Below are 20,590 nucleotides of genomic sequence, written 5' to 3'. Positions count from 1 at the left end.
TCTTGAATAGTCTTTTGAATGTAGGTTAGTCTTATGATTGTAAAGAGCTGCTTTGTAATTCTCTTGTTTGAATCCCTCAGCAGCACGCTTAAAAACTGTGAGGTTATGAATCTCTCCCTCTCTTTTGTTGTATATGTGTGTGTGTGTGTGTGTGTGTGTGTGTGTGTGTGTGTGTGTGTGTGTGTGTGTGTGTGTGTGTGTGTGTGTGTGTGAGACAGAGAGAAAGAGAGAAATGGTGTTTAACAAATCAGATCACATCCAATGCCACTTTACAGGAATGGAGACCACAGAGGAAAGAAGGATCAAGAATGGTGAACGATGGAAAGCTCCATACTGTTCTCATGAAAATGTCTCAAAGAGAAAACTGACAGAGGTCATAAAACTGGTTTCACAAGGCGCAATGTTAGCCGAAGGCAACAAACTGCTGGCAAATTTACCTTAAGGTGATATTAGCCACAATGTTTTTAATTAGATGACAGTTTAAAGCCAAGGATGGAACTTTCTTGAAATCTCAACCAAAGGCCTTGTCCCCTCTCTGCTCTCACTCATAAGCCCCTTTCAACAAACATATGAAACCTGTGCAGTGCTAGGAAGTTAGCCTCAGAGTATGTCATTTCCTCGTTTTACTTTCAATCATGGTCATCGAGCCTCTGACAATAAGAAAATGTGTTTACATCATTTTTATAGATCCCATAAATAATCGTGACTATATTACAGAACAGCACTGTTCATAATAAGTGTAACGTAATGAAGGAGAAGGTTATGTTAACAAGAAGATTTTTAAAAGAAATCAGCAAGTACTTGTTTTAGACCAGGGGCCTCAAACTCGCTGCATCCCACATCACCCCTACTTGTATATTGATGTGAAGATATATAATGCAATTGAAGTTGAACTTTTTTTGTTAGAGAGGATTTGTTTGTTGTTGAGTGCAATGGTAAAATAAGTTCTTTAAAAAGCAAAAAAGTATTTAATATGAAGACAATGTGAATAACATGTTGAGGGATTGGCTGTGTTAGTTCAGTGAGAGAGTAAAGAAAACAATTTTCACTAGCAGTCAAAAACTAATGTGAGAAAACAAAATTTGTGTTCACGTTTGCAGTTATACAATATTTGAAATAAAAAACAAACAAAACACTACATTTTCAGAAATATTTGTTGGTGTTTTCTTGTTCGTTTGTTTGTTTGTTTTTGTACTACTTGAACACTAAAGTGGCCCTCCATTGAGATGAGAGTGCCAGCAGTGGCCCACAGCTCATTTAAGTTTGACACCCCTGTGTTAGACTAAATGGCAACGAAAAAGTTGCTCAAAAGAGCAACTGTCATAATATGGAAATGTGTAACTTTGAAATAGTAAAGTAGAATTTAGATAAAGTCATTATGATCTAGGACTGTAACATGCAAAAAATGAGCAAATGAGAATATAAGACAAAATTCATGCCAGAAAAAGTCACTAGTGTTATGTCATATTACAACATCCCAAACACAACCTACAGTAACGGAAAAAAGAAAGTGCTCCTGCAGTGTACCTTCAGCAGCAACTTCATTATGCAGGAATTGTAGTCCTCTCTTCTTCACAGTGTTGCTTAAGTTCATTAAGGTTTGTGCAACTCTTTAAAAAAAATCAGGAATATTATTTTGAACATACAGTGACTTCTGAATCACTAGTCATTCAAACGATATATCATAAGAAAAGCAGAATTTGTTATAACATGATCATGCAATGTGAACACACTGATTGCTGGAATAATTCATCACTGGTGATTATTGTTAAGAGCTCTGCTTTACAGTTGACAAAGTGTTGTCATTTGTTCAGATACAACTAAACTGTGCTGCCATATTTGTTTTAGTCTTTCTTCCTTAGTCATACTTCTTCGGTCTTTTTCTAACTGTGATGTTATGAACTTTAATATTTACCACATTAACTGAGGCCTGTAGCGTCTGAAATGTAGCTCTTAAATTCTTGGAATTTTGCACTGACTGACCTTGAGGTGAATATGCTGGGGCATCCACAGAGAAGATAAGTAACTGTCTCAAATGTTTTCCACTTGTAAATAATTTTTCTGACATTAGAATAATGAACTCCAAATTGTGTGGAAATGACCTTATGAACCTTCCAGGACTGATGGGATAAGCAATTTCCTCGATGCTGATGTCATTCCTCCTTGGCACACATCTGAATGCTCAAGCCAAGGAAACTGCCAAAACTTGTGCTTGTATAGAGGTGCTCACAGTTGCTGATAAATAAATAAAATACATTTGATTAGTATGACTGCAAAACGTTTTTCTGAAAGAGGAATACTAAACAACAGCCTCTCAAAATGCATTGATACCTGGTCCCTGAGCTTGAATCTGCAGCAACCCTTCTTAGCTGCCATACTGCTGCAGGTCTTCAGACTTCTAGCATCGTCTTGCTTTCTTGTAGCAGCTGTGACTACATAATTTTCTCAGTGATTATCAAGTATTCTGATTCTGTTTCTCATTCTTACACGTTATGCAGAAATGGGCACCTGGAAGCCATAAATGTAGCCATAGCTGACTTTAATTGTGACTCCACTTTTGTGACATTTGGTTGAACAGCTTCTAGCATCAGAAATAAAATAAAAAAAATGAAATATTCAAAGAATTAAAAATAAAATCCTAAAGTGTAGCATACCAGAGCACAGCAACATCCATGAGAGCTTATGTACTTCATGTGGTGAACACTGTGTGATGCATAAATATGCCAAAATTTGTTCTTGTAGTTGTATTTATTTTAAGAACTTACTCTGTAGAGCCAAAATCACCATGTGCACTCCATAATGATGGTGCTGTAGATTTTCCTTAGTAAAAGTAGAGTCAATGACAGGACTGCTGTGGATAAAAAGGGTCACATCTGATGACTTGGATTACAGTTGAAGGATTTCTGTATTCTTTTCTTTCCTATTCGCATTTCTCTATGTTTATGCTTCTAAAGCATAATGAATTGTACTTGTTGTTTCGTTCAATGAACGTACAGTACTAATAACGCACAATAACAAAGAGCAAACTGTGAATATGTTCCCAGAATGCAAATATGATTTGAGATCTCTCATCTAAACAGTGCTTTATTAACCAAGCCAAGATGGATGAGCTAACATTCCTTCCACTCCTGTGCTACTATTGGCAAAACTGCAGCTCTCTGATTGCAAGCGATGTTCATTTGCATCGGACACACGGTCGAAATGAGATTCCCTTGGTGATGGATGGGCTCACTCTTCCTGCTGTTTAAACAGTCTGACTAAAGACTTGTGGGGATGTGTTCCCAGCTCCACACAATTCATATATCCTCCATCCACTTCGTACCTGGAAATGGGATATGTCACTTTGGTGGATCAATGCTGTTTGCCCACACTGTATCATGTTGCAAATTTATTTCACAATGCTGAAAGTGAATAGACTCATTTCCCTAATAATCTTCTTTTAAAGATCCATTTGGTCTGATGCTATGTGGATGACTCAGATCAATGTGATTGAGATTTTAAAATATGCCTGTATCTTTAGCATCTGTTCTTTGCTGAAAAATTATAATAACTAAAACCGCTCAAATTCATGATTCATGTTGCTATTTGGAAAAAACCTTATGGGCTATGAGTGGAAATATTAGTGCCATTGCTGATTTTCTGCTGAGCACTGGTCTTATAGGCAGTTCTCCTACAGAGAAGAAGGAAACCTTGACCCAGAAATAATGACAAAATATTCATTTAGTTCCTCATGTGCTACACTCCTAAATCCAAAATGGGATATTTTTCAGTTGCAAGAAAGAGTGCTGTGATAAAAAAAACCCTGTCTCACTAAAAGCGTGCAAAAACTATTAGAAACAGCTTTTAAAAAAAAAACAAAGTAAAAGTGTTTGGAGTGAATAAAATCCACGTGTTATAACTATTATTTATTAGAACGTTATGTCATGTTTATTATTATACATTTAACTGAAGACATAGTTACTTTTTTTGCATTCTTAGAGTAGCATTAAGCTACACACAGTTAAAAACAAACAAACAAAAACGTAATTTTTCCACATAGTTATTGTTTTCTCACCACACAGAGCCTCTCGTCCACCCAGTCTGTAATATAATTGCTTTAGGATAAAGATAAAGATGCACTGTATGTGGTAAACACAGTATGAGTCACATCCCCACAAAGATGCCCAAATAGAGGGCAGTGGGGGACAATCAGGCAGTAGATAAACATTTCTCTAATTAGCACCGTAGTGCTGAATTCGTTTAGATACATAGTGTCAAATGCATAATATTAATCACACACACAAAAGAGAGAGAGAGACCGAAAATGTGAAAGTACTAACCAAACCTTTATCAAAGCTATTCTAATATGTTTCCCCCTTAAAATGTCTTAATTTATGTTATCTCCATTATGGGACTGTATAAAGATATTTAGGTCCCCACAACATGTATAATACCTAGACCACACACAAGCACACAAAGGACACATCTTGTAACCTCTTAAGTCACCGTTCATTTGCCAAATAGGTGAAATTATCATATAAAGCTGTAGCACGATCCTAGCCCTAATAATGAACAGGTCATTGGGGATGTTGTGGATGTAAAGATGTTCAATTATCTTAATTCATTTTGCATTTGCTTTTGTTTGCATTATACTCCAGTAGTCACAGCGGTAATACTAGCAGCACCATGGGAAGAACTATCAGTGTGTGCAGAACTGCTTTACATGAGTTCTAATTCAACATTAAGATAACCTTTGCAAGTCAATCCAAATTCATGGACAAGCTTACATTTACGATTCCCAATGCCTAAGTCATTTAATTAAATAGCACTGGGTTTCTGAGTAACTCACTCAGTTTTATTTAATTTTATATACTTCACTTATATGCTTCAATTTTATATACTTTTACACAGGAAAAACCAAATTAACCAAATTATCTCCAGTAAAAAAACTGAATAAAAATATATTTTTTATTGTATTATTCCAAAATGACAAGCTGATACCTTTGCGATTGCTGGTGCATGTGATTCCACCCCCCCCCCCCCCCCCCCCCACCCCCCACCCCCCACACACACACACACACACAAACACTCATCAATAAACCTAATTTTGGTCAAATACTTCCCCCAAAAGCACAAAACTGGCTCCCAGCTATTTGCAGTCATGAAAAAAATACTGTATTTTGATAATGTCATGGGAGCAGCATAAAGTGACAGTGTGAGAAAGAGGACTCAGCAGTTTCCCCCCTCATTAGAAGTCTTGTAGAGATGCTACAATGTTTAGGATTCTTCCCCAAACTGGGGTTTCCTCTCACCTTGACCAAGTTCATCTTATAACTATCAGGTGGTGGCACAGAGACATGTCTGTGAACACTTCCAAACTAACTCACAGTCACAGTAGAACCTTTATGGATGCTACTGAACTCATCTTCCGTTTATCTGGGAGAAATCCACAAAGTTTTAGTGTGGGATACTTAACATTCTGCCTTTTTTGTCTCTTTGTCTCCTGTAGTGCAGCTCTGAATTCAAGGGATTCATTGGTTGATTGCTGTGTTGAGCTGTTTTTAATGCTTATTTTATAATGTCACAAAAAAGTGTAACATAATTGTTGGAATCTAATTAAAATAGTGAGTACATTACCTTTTAAGTTGCATCTGAGCAACTTAAGCGGAACACTTTTTAAAATTTGCATTTGAATTTCTAACTAAAATGTAACTTCACCCCAAGCTTGAGGTTTTAAGAGGTAAGAAACACAAGGTTGCAAAAGCCTCCACGTTCCCCTGAAATGAACGTTAGTGTAGCAAAGGACTGACCATGATGCCTTCGTGACAAATAAATTCATGGCATCGGCTTTGGTCATAAACCTTATCAAAGTCTGAAAGGAAAAAAAAAACATCCATGTGAGGTTTTACAACTGGACAACCGCTGCACCAGAGTAAAAAAAAAGCTAAGAAAAAGTTATAAAAATATATCATGAACACCCATGAATTAGGAGCCTGTGCAAGCTATTACTGTTTATCTGATTTACTTCAAAAGTGCCTGCTGTATTGATGGAGAAATCACCTGTAATTCACAGCTGGACTGGAGCTCCTATTTTGTTCAAAACACATTCACTAAAACCAGTGCCACACACACACATACAGTGTGACTGCTACTGGTTAGGTTCTTTAGTAATAGAGTGTTGTAGTTGTGGCTTTCAGGACCCTTTAAAAGAAGATGAGATGAGAGTTCAACTTTGTCAGAAAAAGAGTATTGCACTTTGTCTTATTGCACATGTGTGGGTTTGTGTGTGTTTGATCAGCTGCAACAGTCTTTGATGTGGAGTCTGACAGCAGTGGGGAGGAAAGACCTGCGAAATCTCTCCGTCCCGCATAGCGGGTGCTGCAGCCACTGAAGGAGTTGCTCAGTGCTGTCCGAGTCTCCTGCATGGGGTGGGAGATGTTGTCCAACAGGGATGACAGCTTAGCCACAATTCTCCTGTCACTCACCACCTCCACTGGGTCCAGAGGGCATCCTAGAACAATCCAATCCAATCCAACTTTATATATAGCACTTTTAAAAACAACAAAGTTGACCAAAGTGCTTTCCAATAATAAAACAGAGATAGCAGAACAGAGCTGGCCCTGCAGATCAGCCTGTTCAGTCTCTTCCTGTCCCCGACAGAGATGTTGCCACCCCAGCAGACCACACCATAAAAGATGGTTGAGGCCACCACAGAGTCATAGACGGTCTTCAGGAGTGGGCCCTTCACTCCAAAAGACCTGAGTCTCCGCAGCAGGTACAGCCTGAGACTCAGGTCTTTTGGAGTGAAGGGCCCACTCCTGAAGGCCAGGATATAAACAGTGTTAAAATTGAAGTCTTTAAAAATGCATAGAAATATAGAGGGGTTACATTTCAAAAGTCATTTAATATTTGGTCACATGAAAGAAATTAAAAATAATGTGTGAGTCAAACTACTGATATTTCTGACATACTTATAAATGAAGCAAACAAAACAGGAGAGCAACATGTTCTCACTGTTACTAGGTTAAAATAAGTTGCTAAATGTGGTACAATACTCCATGCACTATTTGAATACAAAGTTAGTGCAAGCTATAATATACTCAAAGCTACCTGCTCGTTAGTGAATTAAATCTGAGTAGCTGGAGCTGCCATGTTACCAAATACAGAAAGAAATTCAGGCCACAGATAAAATAAAGGCTTCTTGGTAACTTCAAAATAAAGTCACAAAGACTTTGAGCATCTCATCAGCCACAGTACATAAAAAATATGTCTCTGACCTTTTGGCATTCAGGTGACCCTTACATGCTGTTCAAGTTAAGTTTTACTTTCTCAGTTATGAAATTTGAGAGCAATAAAAATGCTCTAAATGTCATTCTTTTAGCCTGAAATTTGGTGACTTTTCCAAAGTGACCAAAATACACAAAAATAAAAAGAGGGGTTGAGGAGGTCATTGAAGACACCTCAGCTGCCATTACAGCGACTGTGGTTAATGGGCAGTTTCCCAGTCTAGTTTGCAATAAGCTAAGTGTGATTAAATGTTGAATTATTATTGCTATGGCAAAATTGTAATGATCATAATTTTTGTAATGATACAGATTTGATGTTTAAAGTTTTTTGGCAATAGTGGTTACATAATAAATCTTAACACTTTCACAATTTTCTTCTCATTTTAGTTTTCAATAAAATATATTGAAATCACTGTGGATGTTATTTTTGTATGTATTAGGTAAAACAGGACATAACACTGTGTGATAACAGATATTTTCCCAGAGTGAGCCAGCTGCAAAACATTTGGCACGTCACATAACAACAACAATTCAACATAGAAGAGCCTGGACTGCTCTGTGTCAGACAAGAATAGGTACAGCAACTAGTTTCTTTTCACAACAGGAAATATCTGGGAACTGAGGCAGACTCTGTCTGTGCTAGTTTAAAACACTGAGGTAGATTTTAGTTTAAGAGCAGCTAGAGGGATGCTAGTCTTTCATTAAAAGGTCATTCCATGACATAGGTCGATAGATTTTGGTAGAAATACCAACATTAACACTAGCACTGATGTATTTCATCACAGTGTAGAAAGTACTAAATTTAGCATCAACCTTTAAGTGTAAGTGTAAACTTTCAGTCTTTTGCAGTGATGAGCTTTTTAGAAAATATTTTTTAGTTATTAACAAAAACATCATTGACACACTGCACATTTGGTTGTGGATAGTTTGCTCTTTGAATTTCTCTTCAAGTGTATGGGATGACCCTATCTGAGCTGGAAAGCCATGTGCTGAATTCTAAACTCTGCATTATCAGTCTGCAAATGAAACCAGTGTAACACGACTGCATACTAAATCTCACCACGGAAGTTAGTATAGCTTATCTAATGTAATGCAATTTCCCATTTGGCCCTCTGTGCTGGGTCTTTGCGGCCTCTCGTTGATGAGGATTCACATGACAAATGCAACTTTGCAAACTTTCCTTTGTTTTGGAAATGAGTGGTGTTAGTTTCACCCTGGCAGACATGTTTCATTCACACCTTAACATAAAGAAGTGGTGAGGGGTGTTGGCAATGAATGTGAGCCAGAGATCAGTGGATGGGGAGACGCCAAGAAAAGCTTGTGTTATGCAAAATGGGAATTTAAAAGAGAATGAGTTTTTGTTTCTGCAGCGACAGTGGAAATTGTTAAAGTCTTCAGCATGCGTTCTTGAAGTTGCTGTTCATGGTACTGTGAGGTTACAGGCTAGATACTTAATAATAGCCTCCAAGTTTAATGTGACATTTTTATTTATTTGTATTCATATTTATTTTTTATTTGTATTCTGTATTACCAATGTCAGAATATAGTTATATTTTAGAGTCACTGATTTGCAAAGCAAAAGCTAAACTCAGTCCAGATGTAAGTTACAATTGAAAACCAATAGATCCCAAATGAAAACCCACAGGCTCAGGCTGTCCCAATAAATAAACACATTTAAGTCATAGGATTAACAAATTCTGGTGTAAGTCTTTCTGACTGAAGAAAATAATACAAAGAGAAACTTGCATTATGCGGCCTTTTATTTAGATACCAACTAATCCATGTTCGGATGTTTTTACTGTATCCTAATGTAATGGTTACACTTTTATATTTCTTGATAAGAATTGATTTATGCTGTGGTACACCATTATACCATGCAATGTAGAGCAGCAATATAACTAATTGATGTTTTCATGATGTTGTCCTGTAAAGGACAGGAGAAGATTTATTGTTTGTGTTTTTGCCACAAGAAGCTGAGTCTCCGTGGGAATGCATATATGCATCTTTTCAGGAAGGTCCACCTTTAGGGCTTTGGCTGACCGCTTCCCTGTGCATTACCATGGCAACACTCTCTCTTCCTACCAGGGATGCTCTGTTGAGTAGCCTGTGTTCGTGGAAGTTTTAGTAATGTGTGCATCGTGTTATTGAATTGTAAGATTCAAGCAGAAAACCACTCACTGTTACTCAGCAACTCCCTGTTCCACTGTTTCCTGACTGTGGGATTTGTCCCCAGCTTCCTGTGTATGCAACACAAACAGCAGGAGACAACAGAATGCAGGCGCATGTGTGAACACGGCATTAGCAACCTCTGACTAGATTCCCCACTGAGATAGATGCAAGAGAGTCAACAGTAGAATGGCCCCTTCTTTTTTGCTTCTTTGTTTTGGGGATAGGCCTTATTGTCTCAGTTTTCTCTCTCACTGTGTCTCCTTCACCTCAGGCCATAACAGCGAGGTGTTGAAAATACATGTAGTCAACAGAGGCATGTGACTCTTGAGACAACATTACAGATAGAAAAGCTCCTGTGACAGAAGTACTTCTGTCTATAATCACGAGATATCACAAGATACAGACAAGACAAAGCTGTGTGTCCATCATTAGGAAGGCATTACACTTGCTTAAATTCATTTCTTAGAAAAATAATGAATCTTCACCTTTACCTTTTCAGTTTTCAGACTAAAATATAACTATTTATGTAATGGTAACCTGCCTCTGGTCTTCTGCCCCCTACAAATTTATACCCCCACAGCATAAGTAATACAATTACACACATATTGTATTTCCATCACTTCATGGAAAACACTAAATTACTTTATTTTATTGTAAGTTAAACATAACCTAACGTTTCTAACCAAGGTCCTAAAATTTACTGATTTACAAATGAGCACAAATGGGTGCATACATTTAAAAAGGATAGAGTAGAGTCAGTTGTCTGGTCTTTAAAATTTGGTTCATGACTGACTCTGAATTAGGTTAGATTTAGATTGACATGCACCACCCATCCAGACCAATCCAGACACTCCATCAGCTGGTCAGAAATGGCTTGAGGAATACAACAAAAAAAAAATCAAGTCCTCTAACCCTCGCATATGCCAATCACACTAAGCATCCACAAGATTCACCATAACAAGCCTGATTCACTGTAGCTCCATTCTGTAACCCCAAACACCCACAGGATCTGCTGCCAGTGTCCTGGTTTCAGACTCCACAGGACATCCCATATGTCCAGTGTCCATGTTCTGAAGGGTCAGAGTTGTTTTGGCTTCACAATTATGTGCATAATATTCTGTGCAAACTCAGAAATTATTCTCACAGGCTACTATGATAAAAACCACATAGTCTATTCTTCTGTATTCAAGATTCTTTATTTGTCACGTGCATAGTTATACAAGTACAACGTGTAGTGAAATGTGACCTGATACGCTACTCGACTGTGCAAAAAGAGAAAGAACATTGTATGCAGTGAGTGAATATATACAAAGAGGACATTATGCGCAGTAAGTGAGTGAGTTATATATAAATAAAATAAAATAAAACAATCTGTAAATTTACAGTTCGAAATCTGAGAATGAACATTGTGTGAGTGGGGTGTTAAAGTGTCTTGTGCCATAGTGAAGGCAGAAGGATCAGGCATGATATGAGCACATTCTCATATCATGCCTCCTAAAAGCTTTCTAAAATTTCCCAGAGTCTTGTGCAGTGTAATAGAGAATTAGACACACTTAGCATTTTATATATTTTCATCTTGACTAACAGCTCCAGTTTTATGGGATAAAGCTGTAACCCCAAGTCATCATTAAATGGGTGGGATGAAATTAAAAGGTAAAAATACAACAGCTAGTCCTACTTTTGCATCTTCAGTAGGAAATACTAGAAACACATCATAATTTCCCCACAACCCTTTAATGAATCTTCAGTACTTTTGAGATTCTAAATTAGAACAGAATAATACAATTTTAAAAAGCAATAAAAGTCTCAATCATGCATGAATTACTTTTCTGCACAGAGTAAACTGTGGAAATTCACATATGACCTTTGGACAATGTAGGACGGGTTTAGGGATACAGTGCAAATGTTTCTGGGTATGTATTAAAGACAGAGGGCAGGAACAGCATTCAATATAGTTGCAAAATGTCTGATTGGTGAATTTTTTTCGTGTGTGTTTTGTCTGACTTAGCTTTGCTTTTTTTTCTCAAAAAAACAAAAAAAAACAAAAAACAATCAGTGAGCAAATTAATACTTTTTATTATTAGACTTGGCCATGGGGTCATTTTAAGTTCTTTCTCTACTGGTGGCCTGCTTTATTGTAGAGCTGTTTGCAGCAAAAGCTGAGCAGCTGCTAGTTATCTTGTTAATCCCATAGATTACAGGGACAAAAAGTGTAGAGCAATAGATTATTGTGGAAGATGGATGCTGACTGGTTTTTCTCTGTGAGGACAAATTTGAGAGTCCCAGAGGGTTACTAAAACCGATTTATAGCCAATGCAATTTTCATAACAGTCAAAAATCCATTCATCATTTCTCTGCAAAAGCTGCCTGCATTTAACCAAGAGCACAAACAAAGCCCACAATTTCATTGTGTAAAAGCGGTAACTTATAAAGATAAGAAGACATATAGATATTTATTGTCAGTGGTCACAAAACAGTGAAAAACCATGGAAACTGTTAAACAGCGAGAAATGAAAATACCAAAAGACTAAAGTATAAATAAACAGAACTAAAGATAAGCTCTAAATAAGAATGTAGAACAATAGATGAGAGCAACATGTTTAAATCCAACATCCAGCTCTACTTTTAGGGAGAGGTGGAGGGGTTACGCTTTTTACTGGGGAAGCAGGAAAAAGCAGTTTTTTAATTGTTGGTTTTGGACTTGATTTAAATCTCTTCCCTGAGGGCAAGAGGAAGAATAGATGATACCTGGGGTGAGTTAGCACATTAAAAACTGAACCGTGTGTGGGGGTGTAGTGGAGCATGTGTGCCAAAATAACATGGTAATAGAATGTTTTAAAAGGATACAGGAAGCAGTCTGATCAAAAAGAGATATGTATGATCTTAACACTGCATAATGTATTGAAATGACATGCTGGCACCACAGAAGGCAACAAGTTTCTCCTCCATTGTTGTGGATATTTAGTTGCATGATGTGATGAAACCGGGGGCTTCCTAAAAGGGTGAGGTGCTGAGATTTTCAATACCTTGACAAAAGACTGAAGGGAAGGGAGGGTGAAGTGCTAAGTTATCAGGTAAAGCTAACAGGCTTAGTTAGCATTCTGTTAGCATTCTGCACCTTTCCAGCTGAAACACAAATATCATCCTGTATCTTCACATGTATTAAGTGTCTGACAACTGAAAGAAATACTAAAAATACTGAAAAAAGCAACAATATGATCATGAGAGGTCCAAATTGGCAGAGGTGAGACACACCAGACTGGCCTAACTTTAACCCATAAAACCAATACAGGGTGCAAGTTTAATACAGGTTATCTGGGACTGTGCTTAATGCCTGAATTATGCTTCAGCTGGAAATCTACATCATGACTTACGTTACGTACATGTAAATGGATACTGCTCTTAACTCTACACCATAACTTCATATATAATCACTATATTTCTTTAGCTATAACTTTAGCTTAGTGCATTGTTAAGTGATTTGATTACTGACACAAACCAAGATGAGTAGAGATGATGATTTTCCTTTGTTACTGTATTTCATGCAGTTTGATTTCTTCGTTGGGAGCCATGATGCAGTCTGATGATAGTACTGTTAAGTATCTACCTGCAGTCTTCCAAGTGCTCCACCTTCTTCCACAATCCAAACACAGGATGTGAGACATGCATGGTCAATTTTCTTTAATCACTCACTGAGAAAAAGAAAAGAGAAACAAAGAATCACTCAAGTAAAATAATAAATTCTTTTAAAAAGTCAAAACCAAAACCTTTACATTGCTCTGGCCTGTGGGAGGATCAGAGGCTGTGCCCTCTGTGTTTCCTTCTATCTTGAATGTTTTATTCATAGTCTTAAGTCACAGGAGATGGAACAAAAAATCACTCTAACTTGCTGTGTCCAGGGTTGATCTGTTTCAAACAACAAATATTTAAATCATATGAACAAAGTGCACAAAATAACAATCTCATATTTCTTTAATTGCACACAGATCCATATGCATCACCAGCCTGAGTATTGTACTTAGTCTTGATTTGTATAGAACAGCAATTCTCCGGTTTGAGAAATTCTTCATTATCAAAACAAAGGTGAGTGTTAATAATCTAAAGTCAGGAGTTAGGTGGATACCCAATATTATTCCATTTCATGGGCTGTTTCAGAGTCAGCATTTCAGAGCTGCAGTAAGGCAAAGTGTTGACTGAGTGAGCACAATAGCTCAGTCAATAGCTCAGTATCTTTTGAAGTAGATGTAATCAAAGCTTATCTCATCATGTGATTGTGTGACAGGATTTAGAGAGACATGCTCACACGACGGGCCACGCTGAATCTGTAGTTGTTCTTACCACTCTGTTTATCTATCAGCCATTTTGAATAAAAACAAAAAAAGCTAATTTTACCTTCCAGGCTGGTGTATTTATCAGAAAAGTAATCCCCATGTTAATGTCAGTCACATTATTTTTCACTGCTCTGCTTACATTTAACAGATTTGACATCTGCATGGTAATCATTCACTACCAAGCAGAGAGTAGTTCCACACAGTCACAACCACAGCGAAACTGCTTTAAAAATACATCTAGAAGCCACAATGACTGCTCATCACTGCTTTTGTTACATATATAAGATTAGGTAACGACACACTCGGCTTGAATATCACTGTAAAGTTGTGTTACAATGCTGTTTTTGTGAGTGCTGTGTGTTAACAGCTGTTTGGTGCCTGGATTCCTGTTTTTAATGTCGTCTTCATCTTTTTGTATAATTTAAAAAAAGACGTGCCCGTATCTTCACTCCTCGAACGTTGTAAGATGGCTCCACCTTTTTCTTCCTCTACATGAACTGAAATCTGGTGATTGTAGCACACTGCTAGGGAAACAAAGACATGTTTGGTGATTTGTAATGAAAAACATTATTGCAATGTGATCACTGAGTAAGGAAAACGGCAGATTACATTCAACAATGTGAGTAGCTGTTGTCTAGAATGCTAACTGCAGTATTCATTTAGCCTTGTGGCCTCTTTGCTCTTCTTTTTCCTTTTTTTCTTTCACCTAAGACCTGACGTAACCCTTTATCCCTGGTTCTGGTAGAGATCTCTTCCTTAAAAAAAAACTCTGGGTGACTCTAGATTATGAGTTGGTCTTTGAGATAGTTTTGTCCATTTGTGTGGGTTTTATCACAGCCCTGCTTTGATTGAGTTGTCATATTGTTACAATCCATCACTGCAACACACCACATACACAATGACGAAGATGAATTAAAAAGGCCTTTTTCACAATAACACTTGCTATTGTCATGAAATTATGTTGTTTACTTTGATAACATACCTCTTCTCTTAAAAGACAACAGCTCCACAGATAATGTGCAAACAGCTCAGTTGAGGTGGAATGCTAAACAGAGGATGGCTTTCACACTGAAAGTCATACTATCCTCTTACTGAGACATTAGGATAGAGGTGTCATGGCAATAGGCATGGAGGAAAAAGTCATTTTAAAGCAATTTCAATTAAATGTGAGATGTAGTACAACTCCATTAACAGATGACTGTTATATTGAGGGTAACAATACTACCTCATGGCCCATGCATCAAAGGACACATTAGGCCAGATATCCTACTGGCTGCCATCACCAGTGGAACTTTCCATTTCTACTGCCACATTCTGGTGACTGTGGCTCCACATTAATTTGCCCTGCTTAGCTCAAGTAGAACTGTTGGAAGAATGGATCGGAGTGTTCTGAAGCCTTGTTAAGCTCTATGTGGTGAAGAGTAGCCAGTTTTCTGTTGTTGTTGTTGTTTTTATAAAGCTAGACTGCTGAAGGTCAATTAAAGGAACTTTTTATTAAGTTGCTTTGCCTCTCATAAAACACTAGGAAAGCAAGGATTGTCATGGCTACACATCATTTTGATTTAAAATTACATCAAATTCAGGTGGATGTGTTGGTTTCTAGTGACTGGGAAGAGAAAATGCTTTTTGCTTCCTTTTTGAAGGCAGAGTGAAGGCTATGTTAAACTTGAGACAGAAATAAATTGCAACAGTTTGACAACTGTGTGATGTCAGGTACTTAGTTTCATGGCAGTTGAAAACTGCCTTGCAAGGTTTAATTTTTGTAAAGCCAGAAATTTCAAAGGTCATCTGAAGTCATTCATAGACTTAAATAATTTGACTGCAGTGGTCATGATAAATAATACAGTTCTTATATTATTTGAAAAATCAGTGGATTTCTTTTATTCATAAATTAAAACTTAAATGTTTTCCACTGAACTTGTTAAGAGCTTTTCTTCTTGCTGTCTTTTCTCCCTGATGTACAGTTTTATAGGCCAGCTGACAGCTCCCAATACATCACTCTTCTCTTACTGTGGAAAAAGCTTGTAAACAACTGAGTCACAAAGCAAACATCCTCAGTTCAGTTCCCTAAAGCCTTCACTCTTACATGGTGAGCCCTCGGTAGCAGTCTGTTGTTATTTTCCCACTAAGGAAAACAGGAAATGGTAGTTGTGAATAAGGTGAAACAGATTTTCAGTGGAAATAAAAATGTCCTTAATGTCTCATGGAGTCTGAAATTTATTTGAGTGTAATTAATAATGTTATTGATCAGGTGACCTTTTCATTCTCACCATATAATATCAATCAGCATTGGTTTTTTAAGTATTGCCAACAGAATGTTCATAAAAGAAAACAAGAATGTCTATTTATGTCATCTCCCTAGCCAAAACTGGTTGCAGCATGAAGCAAAACCTGCGCAGTATATAGACAGAAGTTCACTTTGTGTCCACATACCACAGTTGTCCAACCAGACAGTCTTCTTACAGAGCATGAGACAGGGATCCTTTAGTTGCAATCAAAACAGACGCACATCTATTTTTGTCATATTTTACTGATTTTGATTGACAGCTTGTTTGGTTATAATATGGTTCTGAACAGCCAATCACACAACAGCCACTGAATGGATGCAATCACTGCCCATGCCCCTCCTGTAAATGTAAGGGACGTATTTATGTAATGTACTGAATGTATAGATTCAGTATCATGTCAGTATTATGAACCTGGGCTGCAGGATGGATCTACACCAGCTTTAGATTTGTGGGGATTTTTTTATTCATGAATTTCCAACTCCAACTTTTCTCTTAGTCAAGTCTAATCCATCAGTTAATTAAATAAGCCTTCCCTTGCTAAACAGTTTAAAACATGGATCCAAAGAATGTTCAAGGAGGATGTCCAACATGACATGACAGGCACAGGTGTCTTTTTTCTATATTAGTTTGTTCTATCTACGTAGACAGAATAGTTTTTCTTTTTTCTCTCTAGCATGATTTACTTCTTAGCTAGTCTTAAAGACAGTGAGCGTATATATTTTTCTTGCTTTTCCTTGTTCCATCTTCAAAAAATATGGATTTTTTAAAAAAATGGTAAACTGCCAAGGCTTTTTTCTCAAATAAATATTATCAAGTATGTAAGGTAGCTAAGCAGGAATTGCAGTACTAAGAAACTATAAACTATAACTATGAGCATAAATCAATAGCAAAACTAATAGCATTCAAAATGTAGGAATAAATAACAAAGGCAATCTAAAAAAAGAGTTGAAATCTCTGCAATAATACATATCAGTTTATCCAATAGTACATAATAGTACGTGATAATTCAATAATACATGTCACTGTAGAGATCTGGAGATCTCCATCTGGAGACCTTGAATGACTAAAAACGTCCAGGTCCTGCTGATGCAATGTGCTTTCAGTTCCAACGATAGAGTGCAATGCACTACAGGCATCAGAGAGGCCTGGGCAACTTATAGGAGAAAGACTGAGAATTGAGGTTTTATTTTCAGTGTTCAGTAATATAATAATAATATAATCGTTTTCAGCCTATACTGAGGGACTATTTTTGTTCAGCTTTTTCCACGAGGGTTGAAACTTCATTTTCAGTGAAGGTATTAATTTTTTTTTTTGCTTTTCCTTGTTCCACCCTCAAAAAATATCCATTGTTATTGAATGTATATTTTAACAACAAACTTTTATTTTCTTAAATTGATATTATTAAGTGTGTAAGCTAGTTAGTGTGTTTTTTGCTTTGTAAGGCAGATTGGAGCCCAGCAATTAAATATAGAAATTTCTAAATTATAATCATTACCAGAACCAAATCAAATCAGAACCTTTTTTCAAACCAGGGGAAGCTAAATGATAGTCAGTCTCAGTGCCATTCAAGGGTTGTACTGAGCTGGAATAATGCATACAATAATGCCATGATATTCAATATCACATGTCTTAGCATGTGAAATTGACTGCAGATCTACCAGGCTACCAACCAGTTGATCTGACACCTGTTATAATGTGTTAAACTAGTCCAATGTCGTATCATGTCCTGCCTCCCACTCATATTCAAACCACGCATACGGAGCTAACCAAGGCCATGTCTACACTAATACATTTTCGTTTGAAAATGCATCTTTTTCTCTCCGCTTTGGCCTTCTGTCCACACTGAGACGTTTTCAGGCAAGGAAAATGCAGCGTTTTGAAAACGCTCTCCAAAGCAAATACATTTGAAAACGCCATTTTCGCATTGCAGTGTGGACAGCGAACGAAAACGATGACACATTTTAGTCCTGTGATGCAGTCATGTGACCAATTAAACGAAGATAGCGGAGGGATTATACAGCAGTTTTGTTTGCGCTCAATATTGACAGCCCTATTAAAGATTGATATCAGTTTGTACATTCTCCAGATAGCTTTTCTTCAAATTCTTTAATTCTCACTTGCTTTTGCAACTTTGTACCTGGTGTTTCAAAGAGCCGGAAAGTACGTAAATGGCAGAAAGAAATGACGCAAGTCGAATCGTCTTGTTTTACACGCATGCGCAGTACTGAAACGTAAGCGTTTTCGGCCGTTTCAATGTGGACGCACAACTCTGTGAAACCGGCTGAAAACGATAAAGTGGACCCGGAGCGTTTTCAGACAAAAACGCAGTTTTTAAATTTATCCGGGCTAGTGTAGACATAGCCTTGGCCACATTCAGCTGAAGGTGGCTCACCTCACATCACCTCATAAAGAGATCAATCAGTCAAGTGCCAAATATCCTTGACCAAGATACTAACCCCAAGTTGCTGTCCGGTGCACCCAGCCATGAACGTGTGTGAATCTTAGAAAGGACTTACATAGAAAAAGTGCTTGTATGAATAGGGATGAATGAGGCAAGTTGTAGAAAGAGTGCTCAGAGTAGAAAAGCGGTATACAAGAACCAGTTCATTTCCTATATCGACTAAAATGATGATACTAGTCACATGCACTCAAGTTAATGCCATTTTTTCTTCTCCCTGTGATGTTATTGTTATGTATTCTTGTTTTAAAATCAATATTTTGTGAGACTTAAGTTTTGCAATATAAAAAAGCATATCTCAATAATGAGATCTGTGCAGTTTCATTAACTCACTGTCATTAATGTTTGACAATATTTGTATTTCTTTAAAATGATATCACACACTTTTATGACTGAGTTGTGATTCTTCTCTACAATATGTAATAACTGTTTTTATTTTGAAAAGTTTACATACATTAATTAACTACAACCACACAATTAATTTTGGACTGCAAAAATAGTTCATAAACTCAACCATCTGTCCCACCATCTCCAACTGTGGAGGTGAGTCATTTTATTTCACTCCTATGACTGTCTGCTATTTTCTGCTCACACAGAGTTTTAACTTTAAGAGTTTTCTTAATGGCTTAGATACTTTATAAAAGAAAACGTAGTTATTCTTTAAATCAATAAAAAAAATTGACTATACTGTTTATATTACGTTAACAGGAAAGAAGACAAGTACGTAGAGGTCAGAATGTCCACTCTGTATGATGTTAAATGTCCCACTGGTCGCATTTACTTGTAATCAAGAGTATGTGAAACCATTTTTGGTGCTCATTCATTTAAGCAACTTTCTGTGGCTAATAGCAAGGACTCCCAGCATAGAGTGATTTAGGAACACTCTCAGAACAACTCTGAGTAATGAAGAGACTAAAACGTTTTCTTCAGTGAGGTGGTGCGGATAAGCCTTTTGCTTAGTATGGTGCATTCTTTTATATGTTGTGTTTGAAAAAACACAACATATAAAATGTTGTGTTTGAAAAAAGAACACAAAAAAGAAAATTTTTTAAAACATTAAAAAATGTTAATAGACAAAAGGGACAGTGAAACAAAGAGATGCAAAGAGATTTTACTTTGCAACTTAAAAAAGAAGGTGAACTGAGGTGACTTCGCTACTGAGCTTGATTGTTTTCCCCCTTTACTGCATGACATTCACTGGAGGTGTGAGTGTGTTCTCTTATGAACGTGACAACAAACATGATCTGGTGGTGATGTAACTGTAGTCTTCCCAAAAATAGCTTTTTCTCAGTATTACAAGAATGCTGAGAAAAGTCATCTGACTTACTCTTAACACTTTTTCAGCTTAGTGGGCTTGTTTATTGTTTTATTTACTCCTGTAAGGGTTTCTTTAGTTGATAAATTATTTGTGTCTTCTTGTTTGATACTAATGTTTCTCGCAGTATATTTTAGATAATAATAAAATTGCATTAGGTGTAGTCAAAAAACAACAACACTATTTTAATCATATTAAAATACTGTATTTTACTTTTGGGGTTACAAAGAAGAACGCATATGAATTTCATTCCCCTGAGCCAAGGACAACAATCTGAGGCTGGAGCTTAAATAGGTTCACCAAAACTGGATACGTGATAACTGGAAACACATAGGTCGGTCTGATGAGTTTCCATTTCTGCTGAGGCTACAGATGGTTTGCTCAGAATTTGGCTTCATCAGCAAGAATCCGTCAGCCCAACCCTGCAGCCCAGATGGTTTGATAGTGTGGGGAATGTTTCCTTGGCACACCTCAAGGCTTGAATGCAACAACCTATCCATGTATTGATGTTGACCATGTTCAACCTTTTCTGTCCACAGCTGCAGTTTTCTCACTTCATTCTGGATAACGAATCACTAGCTGCCTTGAACTGTTTTTATTCATGGATATCTCCAGTCACTATATCTCAGTCTAGTATGGCACCAGTATGTGCTAGAACAACAGATATGGATATGCAGCTGAAAAAATTTAAAAAATGTCAGTCATGTCAATATGGCAGTTCTCAAAGTAATAGTTTTCCAAATATTTTGGAATTACAGCCCCAA

Source organism: Diplotaxodon limnothrissa, linkage group LG13 (genome assembly GCF_057381915.1).
Source record: "Diplotaxodon limnothrissa isolate DT_005_m linkage group LG13, D_limnothrissa_male_GT1.1, whole genome shotgun sequence".
In the NCBI taxonomy this organism is placed as follows: Eukaryota; Metazoa; Chordata; class Actinopteri; order Cichliformes; family Cichlidae; genus Diplotaxodon; species Diplotaxodon limnothrissa.
Note: the sequence above shows the minus strand (reverse complement) of the source record.